Here is a 16903-nt window from a genome sequence, read left to right on the forward strand (position 1 = left end):
GACCTTCTCCAGGGCAGGGCATGAGGTGTGGGAAGGAGGGAGTGTGCTAAGGCCAACCACAGAGGGTTTTGTGATCTCCTCTGACTCAAGCCCTTGGGAGCTCTGGGGCTGGCCTGGAGATTGAGCAATCCTGTTTATTGCTGATACTAATGTAAAGTGCTTAGCTCTGCAGCCACAGAATTAACTTCCTAGCCTGTGATCATTCATGGAATAGTAGCCACTAAAGCCAGCCCTACCGAGTGCTGCCAAACCAGGGAGTACACAGGCCTGGGACTTACTCACTGCTCTGGGAGGTCGGGTTGAAAGGAAAACTGTTGAGAATAGTTAGGAGATTTCACAGCTGTTTACAAACTAAAGTATGAATTTTCCTAGAAAGCCCAAACTGGCAGCAGTGCTGATGTCTGAGGCCAGCTCCTGAACCCCACTCCAGCAGACGTGGGATCCCCAGGTAGCACTGAGCCAGACCGGTGGCTTCATGCCACCCCTCCCCCCACCACCGCAGCAGAGTGGGTGTGACCAGGGCAAAGAAAACCAGCTGCTACCAACTAGCTCCTTAGTTTGTAAACCACAGCAAGGTAATACTCCGGGAGGCCTGGCTGGTGTGTGTGAGCAGGGAACACTAGCACCATTTGAGACTGGACTGAACTGCGTGTTGGGTCAGCGCCTGTGAAGTGCAGAGCACCTGCAGTGTCCATTGACCAGCAGGTGTTGCTAATGCTAAGCAAAGCTCAGTATTCCCCTGTGTCTGGCTCTTGGATTGTAAACTCCAGGGACCAACTGGCCCTTCTTCCAAGCCTGTGCAGAGTTGAGCACACGGGCAGTGCTCAGCAAACACACTTGGTATAACCACATACTAATGAGTCAGCAACCCAAGGCAGGCTGGCTGCATGAGTACGGAATAGGAGCAGGTGATCTTTGGAAGAAGAGAGCAGACATGTGGCACTGTTCTGGGGCAGAAGGCAGCTGTGAAAGTGTTTCAAGGCCACACAGAGGGTCTGAGAGGCTCATTTTTACATTTAGATGGCACCAGGCTCCTCGCTTCCCCACCACTGCCCAGCCAGCCTGCCTCTGTCCATGTGTCCTCACAACCTGCGCTGCACGGCGTGCATCTCCTACTTGCTCTGGAATTTCCTGAGTCATCAGTAGGCACAGCTCCGGGTAAAGCTGGGAGGGTGGGAAAGCAGCACATGACAGCAGGGCAGCATCCCAGTCCAAGAATGACTGGCATGAGGAGAATGCAATGTCGTTTTTCTCCTTCACAAGAAGTGGGAGCATTTGGCCCTTTAGCCCTTCCCCACCAGCGATGAATGCACTCATTTGTGACCACTAGTCGTCTTCTGATAAACCCTGACCCCCCCCCCACGCTATTCCCCAAGCACCCTGACCCTCCCCAAAATTGCTGATTCTCCCTTCTTCCCCACACGCCTCAGTTTCTGATGCCTGCTAACCCGATCCTCTCTGACTGCTGATTTCTCAGCTTCCCCAATAGTGCCTTGGCCTGCCCCTCAATGGCTAATACTCTGATACTCCAACAAACTTCCCCACAACTGCGGATCTCTCCCTTTTCTTCCACCCTTTCCCCGTATGCAATGGAGCCTCTCATTACCTCGTGACAAGAAATCCAACCTCCACCACAGCTGAGCTTCCTGCTCCCCCACAAAGCAGCCTGATCCCCTCCCGATCACTCCACTTCCTGCAATGTTACCCCCCAAACACTTCAACCTGCTCTCCCCTCCCAGAACGCTCCCATTGCACCCATCCCCCAACACCCATTGGCAGCAATACGCCCACCTTTGCCTCTTCCCTAGCCCCACTCCTGCCACATCCCAGCTGCTGGAACCTTTTCCTGCTATTCACTGCCCCCATATCCTGCCTCCCAAACCCTTAGCCAGTTTCCAGGTGTCAGGCACCTGGCATCTGCTCCATATACACAGGCTTGGGCAGGGGCTGGAGGGACAGATTGGGAAACACGCAGCGTAAATGTCACGTCTGTCCCTGTTCTGAGGCTGAAGTGACGCCTGTGTGTCTCCCCTTATGTAACTCATGGTATATACCGGCGCTGGGATGCCTCAGGGTGGATTACACATTGTGAGTGACAGCCACAAAAATTAGAAGGGGCTATTTTTAAATCTCCCCTCCCCCATCTCTTCTTTCCCCTTTAGCCCCCATCATGATGTGCAGCTGTCCCTTCACCGCTCCCGACCCCACACCCAGTGGAGATACAAGGTACAGCAGGCCTTCCCCCATGCGAATATAATAATTACTTCTCATCTCAACAGCACCTCTGAGCCAGGAGGATTCCACAGGGCTGCAGACTCAGCCACTCCAGAGAGCTCTCTGACTCAGACTGCTGGTCTAGCTGCAAACCCGTTTGCTTCCAGCCCTCCTCTCCTCTTTCCTTTTGTCTCCTGGCCTCCTTGTCTTTCCCCCATCCCTCCACTGCCCCGTCCCCCTCAGCTGGCATTCCCTCCCCCCCATCCCCTTCCTCTTCACCAGCAGTACTGGCAGTTCCCATTCTCTCCTGCTGTAACATTAGAAAGGTCACTCCCTCCCCTGGGTTATCACTGGGGGCTGAGCAGAAGGATGGCGAGGGAAAACTGCAGTGTCATGTGAGAACATGAGGTCAAGAGACGGAGGGTCTAGAGCAGAGAATGCTGGGTGTGTGCCAGGCACATCCAGGTCTCCCATGAGGCACCACAGGCCTGACTGAGCACAGTGCTGGGGTGCCTCTGAGCTAGTTCCCTAGCAGATCCGGACCCCAGGGAATTCTCCATGAGAGGGGGGAGGAGATTTTTCAAGTGGCAAAAAGCCAGTACAACAGCCCTACACCACCCTATAACAGTCCCTGGGGTAAGGGGCCTGCTGGGAGCTCTCTCAGGGAATGGGTTCATAGCCAGAACAGTGCTGGCTGCTGTTACAGCCCCACTAACCTGTGCTTCCGTTACAGGGCTGGAAGCACAAGTTAGGGCAGCCCTGGGGCTGATCTAACCTGCAGTCGGGGGCCCTGACCAGCCTCCAGACTAGGGGAAGTACAAAGGTTGCATAAATCCACCTTGCCCCATTCCCCATGTCCTTTACCCAGCTCTGCTCAGGCACAGTGATGAACTCTGGGCCTCTCTTCCCCTAACACGGTGAATCAGAAAGGAGCAATGGGACGCAAGTACCAATGTAGCATACGGAGTCTGTGGGAGGGCTGTGCTTTCCCTGGCTGGGACAGAGACACTGTCCAGCGCCTAGCAGAGCGGGGTCGTGGTCCATGACTAGAGCCCCGAGACACAAATAACAAATTATAATAACGGCTCCTATGGCTCAGCCTCTCCCGCACCCCCTTCAGCTCATCAGAGATGGAGGGGTGGTTTCATGGGGAGCCAGCACCTCTGTATGACCGCAGGGAGATTGAGGAACATTCTCAGAGGGTTCTTGACCTTGGTAGGCAGGTAATGATGCATCCATCCTTCTTGAGCCTTCAATTCCCTTGCCTACCACCCCCTTCTCATGTATTCTCTACTGATGTACATAATTCCACCCCACCCCTGCCCAGATACTGTCCTGTAGCCTCTCCCCACAATGCTGTGCCCCTGTTCTCCAAACCCTTCAGTGATTCCCCCTCCCAGTCACAACCTTTTCTGCCTCTCCCCCTCACCTTGTCAAGCCTCTAAGTCTAACCTAATCCCAACTATCCTCCTTCCCTGTCCTAAAAGACACACACACACAGAGTGTGTCCATTTATGTGTCTATCTGTCCATCCCCAGGTTGTTTTCAGGGGAGATAGATTGTAGAGCCCCCAATAGAGGGACTGTTGCTTGAGCACTTGAACATGGGCCTCCAGACTCTGTTGTGGCTCTAACACCATTATTTCTGAGCACCCAGAGCAGCCCTTATGAGCCCCTGGGCTTTTCTGAAAGTGCTAACACCCCCTTACAGCGCTCACCCCCCAGGCTCCCAGACAACTTGGATGTGCCTGCCACCAGCTTTGAAAATCCCATAGCCTCGGATTTGGGAGAGCCATGTTCAGTTCCCTGCTCTGACACAGATAGTCAGTGGGACCTTGGGCCATTCATTTAGCCTCTCGGTTTGCCATCTGTCCAATGCACTTCCCTATCTCCCAGGGGCATTATGAGGATAAACCCATTAAGTATTGTGAGGCATTCAGATACTACAATGATAGGGGCCATGAAGCACCCTATCTATATACATTAGATAGCCACTCACAGGCCCAAATAGCCATTTGGGCCTGCCCAGACTACAGAATACTTTGTTCTAAGTGACCAGCCCAATGTCACCCAGTGAGACTTGGCCGTGCTGTGAAATACACAGATACCATAGCCCCATCCCAGTCTCCCTGTTTAAATAGTCAGGGTGCAGAGTCCAAATCAGAGAGTCAACACATGTTCCAAAAATGGCAGTGCACAAAAACTGGGCCACTGCCAATTTTGTTAGCCGGGCCTGAATGAATTCATCTGAAGGCACTGCCCCTCGCCACTGGTGCATTAGATAAGATACAAAAGGTGGGAAGGGATAGATATGCTCTTGCCTCAGGCCATGAGTCTGTAACAGAGATTAGGAAGAAACTGCTTCCATGGGCAGGTTATTCGATAAGTGTCCATGGACGGTGGGAGTTTCCACCTTCTCCTGACGCACCTGATGCTGGCCAAAAAAGGATAGTGGACTAGATAGATCTCTGGTCTAAACAGCTATAGCAATTGGTATGTTCCCAGTTCATATTGCGTGTGACATAAAAGGCTTATTTCACTCAGGCGAGCACGTTCCTGAGGGTTGCCCACTCATCTGAATGAGATTAATCAGGGAAAGAATTTGATCAGAGTGCATTTGGACTCTTGCCCAGTAATAACCCAGCACACAGGTCCAAGAACAGAAAGAAAATGAAATCTTTAAAGGGAGCGTCCTGTTCCTTTAAAAACCCACGCAGCCCGCTGACTTTGGCCTGAATTAATAGCTCTGGGCAAGGAGGTTTTTTTTTTACTCTCATTTTCACTTTAATCCAATATGAATAACCCTGGGATCCTTGCGCAATCGTGAGTTTGAAGGGCTTTTACTTATTTTTTTAAAGAGACAAGGTCATCCCATTTGTTATGCTACCACAGAGCCATCTAGTGACCGGCCTTTGGAAACACAGAGAGATGTGTCTTAAAAAGAGATTTAAAACAATAAAGTAGAATTGGTAGGTTCGAAGGGTTAAGTGGCAGACGCTTGGAAACCAGGAGCATCAGGCTGATGGAGGGAGAGGAGAGGGCGTACTGCAGGGATTGCAAGAGGTTTAGGCAGGGTGGAATCATCAAGGCACTTGCTGGAGGTCTTGTCAGCTGAGGTTTTGGGATGAGTAGTTCAGCATTGAGCAGCTGAGAGGGGATCAGGATGGTCATACAGAGGATGTGGGCAGATTCAGCAGCGCCGAAGGAATCGCCAAGCTAGTTAGTGGGCAGTAGGGTGACCGGATGTCCCCATTTTATAGGGATAGTCCCAATTTTGGGGTATTTTTCTTATATAGGCTCCCATTGCCCCTCACCCCCTGTCCCAATTTTTCACACTTGCTGTCTGGTCACCCTAGGCAGTCTCAGGGTCTGGAAAACAGGCACCAAGTGGAAGGCAGCTGTAGGATTAGGAAGCTTAAAAGAGGGTAGCAACCACAAGCAGTTTCTGTAGCTGGTACTGAGGTCTGGCTGCTGGGGGTTACCGGTGGGATGAGAGAATTATATTGCTGGAAGAAAGAGGGTAGAGATCAGGGGTGCATGTGCCTGCACATGGGGCACATGTATTCATTTACAAGCAAGTAGCCCTTGCAATATTCTAAGGATAGCAGGCCAGTTTCTGATCTTGTTGCTCATTCCTGTTACAGCAGTGTAACCCCGCAGGCTTCAGATTTACATACCCTAGAAAGTGAGACCCGAATCAGCCTCTCCATTTCCAAACAACAAGCAGGGCAAACCAGACCTTGGAAGCACTGTGGAGGTAACATACTCAGCCCCTATTGCGTGGGTGGGAAGCACGGAGGGAAGGACACACTCCAAGTGTCTCCACACTGCAAGGACTTCACCCTCCTGCTGGCTCCAGCAGCACTGAAGTCCTCCCGGAGCTTGAAGATGGGCTGTGGAACAGAGTGGGTTGGGAAGGGGAAGAGGGAGCCAAGCTGTCAGGGGCAATTGTCTTCAGGGCTTTGAAAGCCTCCTCCAAATAAAAGAACAGCAGAAAATTGGGGTAGGGAGCTTCAGTTCATTTGGTAGTTGATGCCATTGGAACTTCACAGATATTGACTAAGTTCTCTCTGAGACAGCGAGCGAGAGACAGAGAAATGGGGCTCTTCCTGCCTCATTATATCTGATATCACTAACCCAGAAGTCATTTCAGGCCACATGGTCTGGGCACATGACTAGGAATCAGAAACTTCTGAGTTCAAATCCCTGTCTGACTTTGGGCAAGTCACTTAAACCTCCTCCTGCTTCAATTTCTCCACCTGCTAAATGGGGAGAATAATTTGCCCCTTCAGAAACATTTAATAAAATCATTTGAAATGTATGAATAGAAAAAAAAATCTGTTTCACCAAAATGTTGTGACAAAACCTCTTTGCCAACCTCACAAGGGGGGAATATAAGGTGGCTGGTTACAATCTCCCCGAGGGAGAGATGATCATCACTCAAAAATAAACTCAAAGTACTATTTTAGCCAACTAATCTTTACAAATGCCCTGATGCTGCAAACTGCTCTATGCAATGATCTGCCTGTGTAGAGCAGTTTGCAAGATCAGGGCCAAAAGTCCTGAGAGGTTTTTATTATTACTACTATCTAGATTATAAGATCTTCAAAGCAAGGACTGTGTGTGTGGGGAGGGGGGAGGGGGGGTCAGCATGGGAGGGTGGGCTGTATGCGCAGGCCCAGATCCTCAAAAGTATTTAGGTGCCTCTCTTCCACTGATTTCAATGGGAGTTAAACACCTAATTACCTTTGAGGATCTGGTCTACGGTACCTATCACAATGGGGCCCTGCTCTCTGAGCAAGGCCACTAAGCACTACCAGAATACACATAACAAATCAATATTAAATACATTTTTTCATATCTGAATTGTTAATTAATATTAGTATTCCACAATTAGAAGATGTGTATGGAGATGTATTGTCTATGGAGGTGGGTGAAAGACAGTTATAAGTACTGTAGATCTGGTGGTGTATTATGTGTTGAAAATTCTTTTTTTTTTTCTTTTCCTTTCTAGAACTTGTAAGCTGAAAAACAATATTTTTAGAAGCTATGTCTTTGGGGGTCAGAGTTCAGGTGCTTATTATTTAATGATGATGTTCACGTATCAAGATTTTTTCCTAGAGGATGTATGAATTGTAAAGGTATTTGACTCTTGATTCACATTAACCCTTAATGTATTTCCATATTGTTTAATGTTAAGGTTGCTTGATACCAACATTCCTGGTATTTATATTCTCCAATATCTGCTACTTACAGTACCTAAAACTTTATGTTCTAGTTTTTTTTATCTGGGAATTATATAGATGTTCAATGACTTCTGACTAGACTGCCGGTAACATTTTCAAAAGCACTTAAGTTACATAAAGCCTAAATCCCATTGACTTTCAATGGAACTTGGGCTTCTAAGTCACTTAGACACTTTTGGAAAATGTTACCTTAGATCTCATCATTGCTGATGATGACCTGGTCTCAGTCATATGCACTTTCATTACCTTCTGACTGGATTATTGTTATGTAGTTTACCTTGGATTTACAAACAAGGTTTACTCCTGGGGGAATTCTGTGCCAATGCATGCATGCAGAATTCATGTTCCCCCCCAGATTTTTTTGCCTCCCCACAGAAAAATGACTTTTTGATGGGGAAGCAAAGGGAAGCCGCAAGAGTGGTCACACACTCCTCCTCAGCAGTGGAGATGTGTCATTTTTGGGCGCCCAGAGCAGCTGACAGAGAGGTAATTCACTGTAGGGGAAGGGGGGCTGGGGATACCCCTGCCAGTGGCTCATACCCTGCAGCTGAGCCCAGCGCTAGTCCCAACTGGGCTGGGGGTAGGGGAGGATAAGACTTCCTTTTCCCCTGCAGGGAGTGACCAGGGCCCGGTCAGACCCACTCCCAGAAACCTCCCCTGACTGATGGAAGCTCCACACTCCCTTCCCCACTTCCTTCCTCTATCACCCCTCAGTTGTGGGGGGAGGGATCACTGCAGGGGGAGCTGCTCCCTGTCCACCAACCCCCATGCATCTTGACAACCCCCCCATACCTAGACTCCCTGCCAAGCCCCACTCACCCAACCCTCCACCCCACCGAGATGCACTCCCTGCATCTGGACCCCCACCCATGCACCCTGACCACCCCCTTCTGAGCCCCCAAATTTGAACCCCCACACTAACAAGCCCCAATCCCCTGCACCTGAATCACCCCAACAAGCCCTCCCCATCTGGACTCCTACCCCACTGAGCCCCAACCAGCTGCATCCAGATCTCCCACCCCACCAAGCCTCACTCCTCCAGCACCTGGACCCCCTTGCTGAGCCCCTCAGATGCAGACCCTCCCAATGAGCCACATCCCCCCATAGTCAGACCCCCCAATGAGCCCCAACCACCTTCACTTGGACCCCCTTGCAGAGTTCCATTGCACCTGCACTACGAACTCCCCAACAAGCCCCTGTGCATCCGGATCCCTCCTGCAACCCCCCATGGAGCTGCCTGCACCCAGATTGCCCATACGGAACCCTCTCATCCCCATCTGCCCCCCACCCCCAAAGCCGCTCCACACTTGGATCCTGCCAGGCTGAGCCTGCCTGCCCACACCTAGTGTGCCTAGCATAGAGGGGCCTTGGGGTGTTTCTGGGGCAGGCCCGACCATTGTGCTGTCAGGGTTGGGTGCAGCCTCATCCCCAAGTCGCTGTCAGGATGGGGCTGCAAAGTGATCTCCCACCTCCGTGCAGCCAGTGGCCTGTGCTCCCCACTGCCATGCTGAAGCCTCCAAATTTATTTACTGACAATATTTGCAGAATTTTAAAACATTGCACGCAGAATTTGTAATTGTTTTCGTGCAGAATTTCCTCAGGAGTAAAATTCATGCCACTAAGCTATAGTCAGGGCCGCCCGGCGGTGGGTGGGGGGGCAAGTGGGGCAATTTGCCCCAGGTCCCAAGGCCACAGGGGCCCCCATAAGAATATAGTATTCTATAGTGTTGCAACTTTTTTTTATGGAAGGGGCCCCCAAAATTGCTTTGCCCCAAGCCCCCTGAATCCTCTGGGCGGCCCTGGCTATAGTATATCTGCCTAGGTTCTCTTCCATGTTGTAAGCATAAAAGTTAAAATAACACACTCTGCTCACCTTACTTACACGGCCTTGAAAGCATCAGCCCTGAAAATAAATGTGCAGAACGCAGCAGCATCTCTTCTCAGCAACACAGGTTACCGCAAACCTCAGCCCTGTACTCTGCTAACTCCATGTGCTACTTAGAGAACAAATTCACATTTAAGATTTCAGTCCTTATTAGACTCCAGAAGAAGGTTGCCAGTGGGGGCATCTGTGTGGGGCATTGTTTAGTTGTGGTGGTGGGGCTGTGGGGAAGGGCACTGGGAAGGAGGGAGGAGAAATCTGTGTGTATTGGGAAAGTAGCGAGTTGGGGCGTTCTGTGTGGGGTGCTAAGCAGCTGTGGCTCTCTTCCTCCCCCCACTTGCCCAGTGTGTCCTGATATTTCACTCTTGCGATCTGGTCACCCTAAGGTTGCCTGAAGGACCACCTCATGCTCTGAGAGCCAGATGAGCCCATGGCTCAGAACCAGCGGAGCTGTCGACCTGAAGGCAGAAACTTTATATTTTAGGCCTGGAACGCCCTCCCAAAGGAAGTAAATACAAACACAAACATCACCACTTTCAGGTTCTAATGCAAAGCTCACTTCTTTTACCTGGCTTTAAGCTTCATGTATGATTTAAAAAAAAAAAAATCATCCCCCGCATGAAACTTTTCCCTGTGAGAGAAAAACCTTTTCTCTGACTGATGGTGGTCACCTGGGTTTTTTTTAACTTTGGAGGATGCTCACAAACTATGGCAATAGGCAGGGTGTAAGAATCTAGACAGAACTGAATAGATTAGTTGTTTAAGTCTTACTCTGATTCACTGCAGGAGACTGCAAAAGTGCTGCTTTTGGGTCAACCAGCTCAGGGTGCTGACTCTGCTCTCTCTCTCTCTCTTTCTGGAAGCAAAGTCCAGGACTAGAAAAGCTGAGTCATCTTTTTGACCCTGAACTTGCAAATGCGTATGAAAGGTGCGTAAAGCTACCTATTGCCACACCTGGAATGTTGCCAGTCTCTGCCTTTATCCTGCTCTTCCTGCCTGGCCACTCAGTCCCTCCAATCCCAGCTCTCGCTGTCCTCTCCCCTTTCCACAGAGGAGAAAGGCTGGACACTGGCTCTTCTTTCACTTGCACTACTCAGGACCCCCTCCCCTTCCTCCTCCTGATGTAATTGTCTCTTCAAATCAAACTTTGAAATTCTGCTCCTTTCTCTACGTGCCCCCACCGCTTCCTTCTATTCCACCTCGTTCCTGACACACCGTGGCTAGCTTCTGCCATTCTCCCTTCTCAAATAATCATGGCACCTCCACACTTAATTGCTGTTCTGAAGGGGAATTCAGTGTCACAGTAAAGCTGTGATCACATATGCAAAGTAGTCACCTGCTGGTGAAAGAACCTGCAGCTCCCGCTCAATAGACTATGCCCTAGCACTCCCTCTGAAGATAGGGTGACCAGACAGCAAGTGTGAAAAATCGGAACGGGGGGAGGGGGGCTAATAGGTGCCTATGTAAGAAAAAGCTCCAAAAATTGGGACTGTCCCTATAAAATCAGGACATCTGGTCACCCTATCTGAAGACCATGTGTAGTGCTTGAAATATTTTTCACAAGATGTGCTAGCCAGTAACAAGGGCTAACAGAGTAACATGAAAGAAGCGAAATGCCTCGTTTTGAAAACACAGCAATTCTCTGTCGATTTAAGTCGTAGATGGCTGCTTGGGGAGAAAAATTAAATCTGTTGGAGTGCACTGCAGTGCAGTGCCAACACAGAACAGAACAGATTCTAGCTCACGCTCCTGTACCTCTGCAGGCTTTGTGGAGACAGCAGGAGCAAAACAGAGTAAGGGTTTATTTTGGTCACTGAAGTCAGCAGATCGGACTCCACTGCAGACAGGAAGCAGGCTGCCAGTTTTACATTGCCACTCTCCTGAGCATCACTGCACTTTCCTGCAGGGAACAGGTAATAAAAGTTTGCTTATTTAGCGAGTCTGTAAGTTTCCACAGAAGACATTGACCTGGGGGGGGGGGGGGGGGGGGGGGGAAGGAGCATCAACAGGTATTTCTAGTGCTGGCAGCAGCCATCTTGCTAGACCCCAACCCCAAGTGTTCTCACTGGGATGTTAATCTGTTTCTGAATGAGACCCATACACACAAACCTCACTGCACCCATACAGTTCCTCTTAAAATGCGCTACCAAGCCCATGGGCTGGACATGGCCTTAAATGTTAAATAGGTCAGGTTCTTATTTCTAGTTAACCGACTGAGAGTTTGTTTACGCTCTTAGCCCGAGTCCCCATGCTGCCCAGGTCATTGGCAATCAGGTATTTCTCAGGGAGGTGACCAGAGAGAAGTGGCAGTAAATAACTGGTAGAAGGAGACAGCTCTAGCCAGTCATTTAGACTATTCTCACTGCAACACTGTAGGGATTTTGGTCAACATCTTCATTAATGATCTGGATGATGGGATGGATTGTGCCCTCAGCAAGTTTGTGGATAACACTAAGCTGGGGGAGAGGAGATACGCTGGAGGGCAGGGATAGGGTCCAGAGTGACTAGACAAATTGGAGGATTGGGCCAAAAGAAATATGGTGAGGTCCAACAAGGACAAGTGCAGAGTCCTGCACTTAGGACAGAAGAATCCCATGCACTGCTACAGGCTGGGGACCGACTGGCTAAGCAGCAGTTTTGCAGAAAAGGACCTGGGGATTACAGTGGACGAGAAGCTGGATATGAGTCAACAGTGTGTCCTTGTTGCCAAAAGGTTAACAGCATATTGGGCTGCATTAGTAGGAGCATTGCCAGCAGATTGAGGGAAGTGATTATTCCCCTCTATTTGGCACTGGTGAGGCCACATCTGGAGTATGGTGTCCACTTTTGGGCCCCCCCAATACAGAAAGAATGTGGACAAACTGGAGAGAGTCCAGCGGAGGGCAACGAAAATGATTAGGGGTCTGGGGCACATGACTTATGAGGAGAGACTGAGGGAACTGGGCTTATTTAGTCTGCAGACAAGAAGAGTGAGGGGGGATTTGATAGCAGCCTTCAACTACCTGAAGAGGGCTTCCAAAGAATCATAGAATATCAGGGTTGGAAAGGACCTCAGGAGGTCATCTAGTCCAACCCCCTGCTCAAAGCAGGACCAATCCCCAACTAAATCATCCCAGCCAGGGCTTTGTCTAAGGAAGGAGATTCCACCACCTCCCTAGGTAACCCATTCCAGTGCTTCACCATTACTCCTTGTTCTGTTAAGAGGATGGAGCGAGGCTGTTCTCAGTGGTGGCAGATGACAGAACAAGGAGCAATGGTCTCAAGTTGCAGTGGGGGAGGTCTAGGTTGGATATTAAGAAACACTATTTCACTAGGAGGGTGGTGAAGCACTGGAATGGGTTACCTAAGGAGGTGGTGGAATCTCCTTCCTTAGAGGTTTTTAAGGCCCAGCTTGACAAAGCTCTGGTTGGGATGATTTAGCTTTGAGCAGGGGGTTGAACTAAATGACCTTGTGACGTCTCTTCCAAACCTAATCTTCTAGGACTCTACGATTTCCATTATCCCTTAATCCACACTTGATAGACGGGCATTTAGTCTGACCCCTGGAGTACCTTCAGTGATAGAAATTCCACTTCAGCTTTCAGCAGTTCCTTCTAGTGCCCAAGCAAATGAATTGATTGCTGGTAAAAGGAGCTACAGCAACAGCTTGGGGCACTTCAGTGCTCCCTTTATTCTCCAGAGAAGGTATAACGTGACAAGTATCAGCAGTGCAAGCTTTGTCCCTGCAGCTGCGCCTCTGTCCGACTCTGCTGGGACGCTCTAGGGAGGAGATAGATGTCAGTTCAGTCCTCGGAGGCTCTGCTGAGATTGCCAAGGAGGCCACTTGACACCAGTGATGAGCAGCCACTTCATGCAGAGCTAGACTGAGAAACCAACTTCACCACAGTAACTTTGGCTCGCCACAGACCTGGGGGTGATCGGAACAAGCAATAGCCCCATCATCAAGCCCCTCCTCATCCAGACTGCAAGGCCATTCTTACAACTCCGTGTGGCTCCCAAAGGTTTAATTTGAACAGCAGAGTATGGAACCTTCTGCCTCCACGTGTATTTTGTGTTTATTGTTCAGTCACATTTAGACACCCTTCCCACCACTGCTTGAGACCTGGGGAAATTTGATTTTGAGTGTTTCCCCCAGACCTCACCTTCTGTATATGAAGCTGACAGGAGATGGTGCTGCTGTTCAATAAAGGGAGATTTGAGTCCAAAAGAGAGATTTGCTGACATTTTGCAAACCAGTCCTGCTAAGCACAACTACAGAAAAAAGGGAGTTAGAAGCAGATGACTCAAGGGTCAGGCATGAGAAAAGGAGCTTTACACCTCTAGTTCATCAGACTGAAGCAGCAGACATTAGAAACCACTGCTACTATCCTATGGCCATTCACTGTGAAAAATGGTTAAGACGCCTCAGTGCATTTCCTAGTATAGAGTTACTCACATAATTTTTTCTACATTGTTCTTCGTAGACGTAGTCCTCCCCCAGCCTTCCCTGTTATGGGACTGTAAATTTAGACAATCTCATTACAGTTTTAGGTGCATGGAACAGGGCTTGCTTTGTTTTGTAAAGCACCACATACATTTAAACAAGGAGTCTGGTGGCACCTTAAAGACTAACATTTATTTGGGCATAAGCTTTTGTGGGTAAAAAAACCTACTTCTTCAGATGCATGGAGTGAAAATTATAGATACAGGCATTTATATTGTGCCAATATATATTTATGCCTGTATCTGTAATTTTCACTCCATGCATATGAAGTGTTGATTACTACAATGTGATGGCTACTCCTGTGATACCATGTACATCTACAGCACCTTCATTATTCATACTAAAGTCACAATTGGCCCCCAAGGATTGAATGGGGCCAAAGACACCGAAGGCCTTTCCCTAGGAGTGGTCCTTTTAAGTTAAGTCTGAAGCACAGCGTGGGGATGGAGGGGGTAGTAAAAACCATGTGCTACTACTATGTAGGATTTACCCGATTGGGGGATAAATAATCCAGCACTCTTCACCAGCACCATTCTTAGAAAGTTTGGTTGAGGTTTAAAATAGGCCGGGGGGGCATCATTTTCAACATATTTGCACCCTGGAGTCCTAAATAAAATTCTGCTTCGTCCACAAGATTGCCAACTAAATCCTAACTGTGTCATTATAGTGCTGAGGCAGAAAAAGCACAGATTATGTTTGCGGCATTGGCAAGTTCTCTTTGGACCTTGCAAAGTGAAGGTTTGATCTGGAAGTGATCGAGGGACACTAAGTATGAAACCTTGTGACATTTCCGAAGTCAGTTTATAATCCCAATGTAATAAAGGAAACATAAGATGAGAAACTGTGTTGCGTGTACACCATATACGCATACAAGTAGACCAGTAGGACCTAATTTTGGAAGATGCAGCCCCTTTCCATAGCAATTGAAAGATCAGCATCAGGCAGAACGCTGGCAGAGAGAGAAAAATACATGACTAGATCTTACTATAGTGGAATATACACTTTATTTTTTTAAAAAGGAAAAATACTAACAATTTCATACAGTCAAAACTTTACGTTAAACAAAAAAAAAAAAAAGCATAAAAAAAGGTTGTCAAGAACAGAAAGGATTTCAACTACCCACAAATTCCAAGTGATTTTTCAAGACTTGGAAACTTCAAATCCAGTTTGTTCATTTAAAAAAAAAAAAAAAAAAAAAAGTGTCAGAAGTGGAAATATAGGAGGATACCAGGTGTACAGTGAAATGCCCTTTCCTCATTAGACTGCAATTCAGGCACCTTTATTTTCTCCAATCAGCTGGCAAGAGTGTGTATACAAAATGAGCAGTTTTGGGTACAGGATTAATAGCGAAGCTTGATTATTTATGGTAATAGACAACTTTACCCACCTATTTCACAAACATGATTGTATCTGGTAAATTAGTAGCAATTTTACATTTCTATAGGGCCTTTCATCCAGAACGATCCGAAAAGCATTTTACAGACTTACAAAACTATATACAGGAATTACTTTGCCTTCCTCAAAAACGGAGACACCCAGGAGGTGAAATACAGCAATTGTTTAATGACACAAAGCAAAAGCTATATAAATATTTTGCAGTTAATAAAACATTCTGCAGTTAAATTTTTCCTTATTTAGTGGGATAGAGTGGTGTCATCTGCAGATCCAAATAAAGGACACTTCAAAATGCTCTTGCTTCTGGCATTAAAATGTAGTGTAAACCAAAACACACCAAATGAGATTCTTCCAGAAACACTAATGAGATCAAAACAGACTCTCTCCTCTTCTCCAAAAAACCTTGACAGGAGCAGAACTCCAGTGAATAACTTGCACATAAAACTTAGCTGCTTCACAGTTACTTAACAGCTTGGGAACATAACACAAAAATGTACCACCATTTCTGCCCACTATGAAAAATGTGGGATTTTCCATTGTTATTTCAATGGAATGCTACAGCAGCAGATACTGGAGTGGAGGCCACTGCTGTACATCAGTTAAAGTCAGTGAGCTGAAGATATGTCAGGGGGAAGGTTTTATCACAGGGCTGTGGGCCCCAGTGCTAGATAAAGTTTGAAGGACAAGGACAAGTTACTTCCTAACACATTGACCATGATTCTCAACCATTAATTTTGTTTTCCTCTAGTCTAAAATTGACACAAAAAGAAGAATTTGACTGGCTGCTGAAAGTTCCATCTGTGCAGTATCCAGTGAAAATGCACTGAAAATTCGAGTCTTTAGTCAATGGATCTCTTCACTCACCAAAGGATGTGCGAGTACCATAACCGTATATGTTGTGTACACAACATGACTGATGAAGGTTTATTCTACTTATGTTATGGATGAGTTGCAGTAACAGTCTGCAGACTACATTGAAGTCTGGTTAGAGAGCTACATTTAAGCCACAACCAATTTAAAAAACAAGTTACTGTTTTTCTGGACTTGCACGGTGCTTTTTATGAAACTGACCAATAGGAGTGCTTTCCAAATGTTACTGGCCAACAACAAAACTGACTATCCAGAAAATGGGATTGTCTGAGTACAGTGATGAATGTCACCTAAGTGATTACTGTAAAAAAATAAAATGAAGTTTCTCGGCTTGGGTGGTTTATTATTTTTAAATATTTTTGTTACCAGGAAGCATCACAATTAAATTAAAACTCCACAACATCAATCTCACTTTGATTTCTGCTGTTCTCTAGGAAAAAAAATCCCAAGTCATGCGACATGAAGCACTTTTAACAATTTTCAGGTGTTACAATGGAAGGGCTATTTATTACTTCATAGGACAATTAATTTTAAAAGTGTATTTACATGTTCTAAGTTATACAAAATACAATATTCCAATAAATCACATGAGTGTAGAAGATTAATCCTTCCATTATCCTGACCAGTAGCAAACAGATACATCATCGCTGCTCTAGAAGACAGATACCAGCTACCTGCTATTCCATTTAGGTAAGTAAACAAATCCTCACCTCACCTTCAGCTGCATATATGGATGCAGCTCTGTCAAACAATTCAGGCCACCACATGAGCAAAGGGCAGTAATACTGCCATCTGCAAGTCAGAATCAAGTGCC

At 47.4% G+C, this 16903-nt stretch overlaps 1 long non-coding RNA gene across 2 annotated transcripts; it reads left to right on the plus strand.

The window, feature by feature from the left end:
• The first annotated feature begins 7235 nt into the window (after positions 1-7235).
• Positions 7236-13973, plus strand: LOC117870459. Of its 2 annotated transcripts, XR_004643996.1 has the most exons (4): positions 7236-7354; positions 10205-10269; positions 11105-11254; positions 13070-13973. It is a non-coding gene; the product is annotated as an uncharacterized LOC117870459 (long non-coding RNA). The 2 variants fall into 2 exon arrangements; XR_004643990.1 differs by lacking the exon at positions 7236-7354 and having other exon boundaries at positions 10140-10269.
• The last annotated feature ends 2930 nt before the right edge of the window (positions 13974-16903 follow it).

Source organism: Trachemys scripta, chromosome 1 (genome assembly GCF_013100865.1).
Source record: "Trachemys scripta elegans isolate TJP31775 chromosome 1, CAS_Tse_1.0, whole genome shotgun sequence".
Classification (NCBI taxonomy): domain Eukaryota; kingdom Metazoa; phylum Chordata; order Testudines; family Emydidae; genus Trachemys; species Trachemys scripta.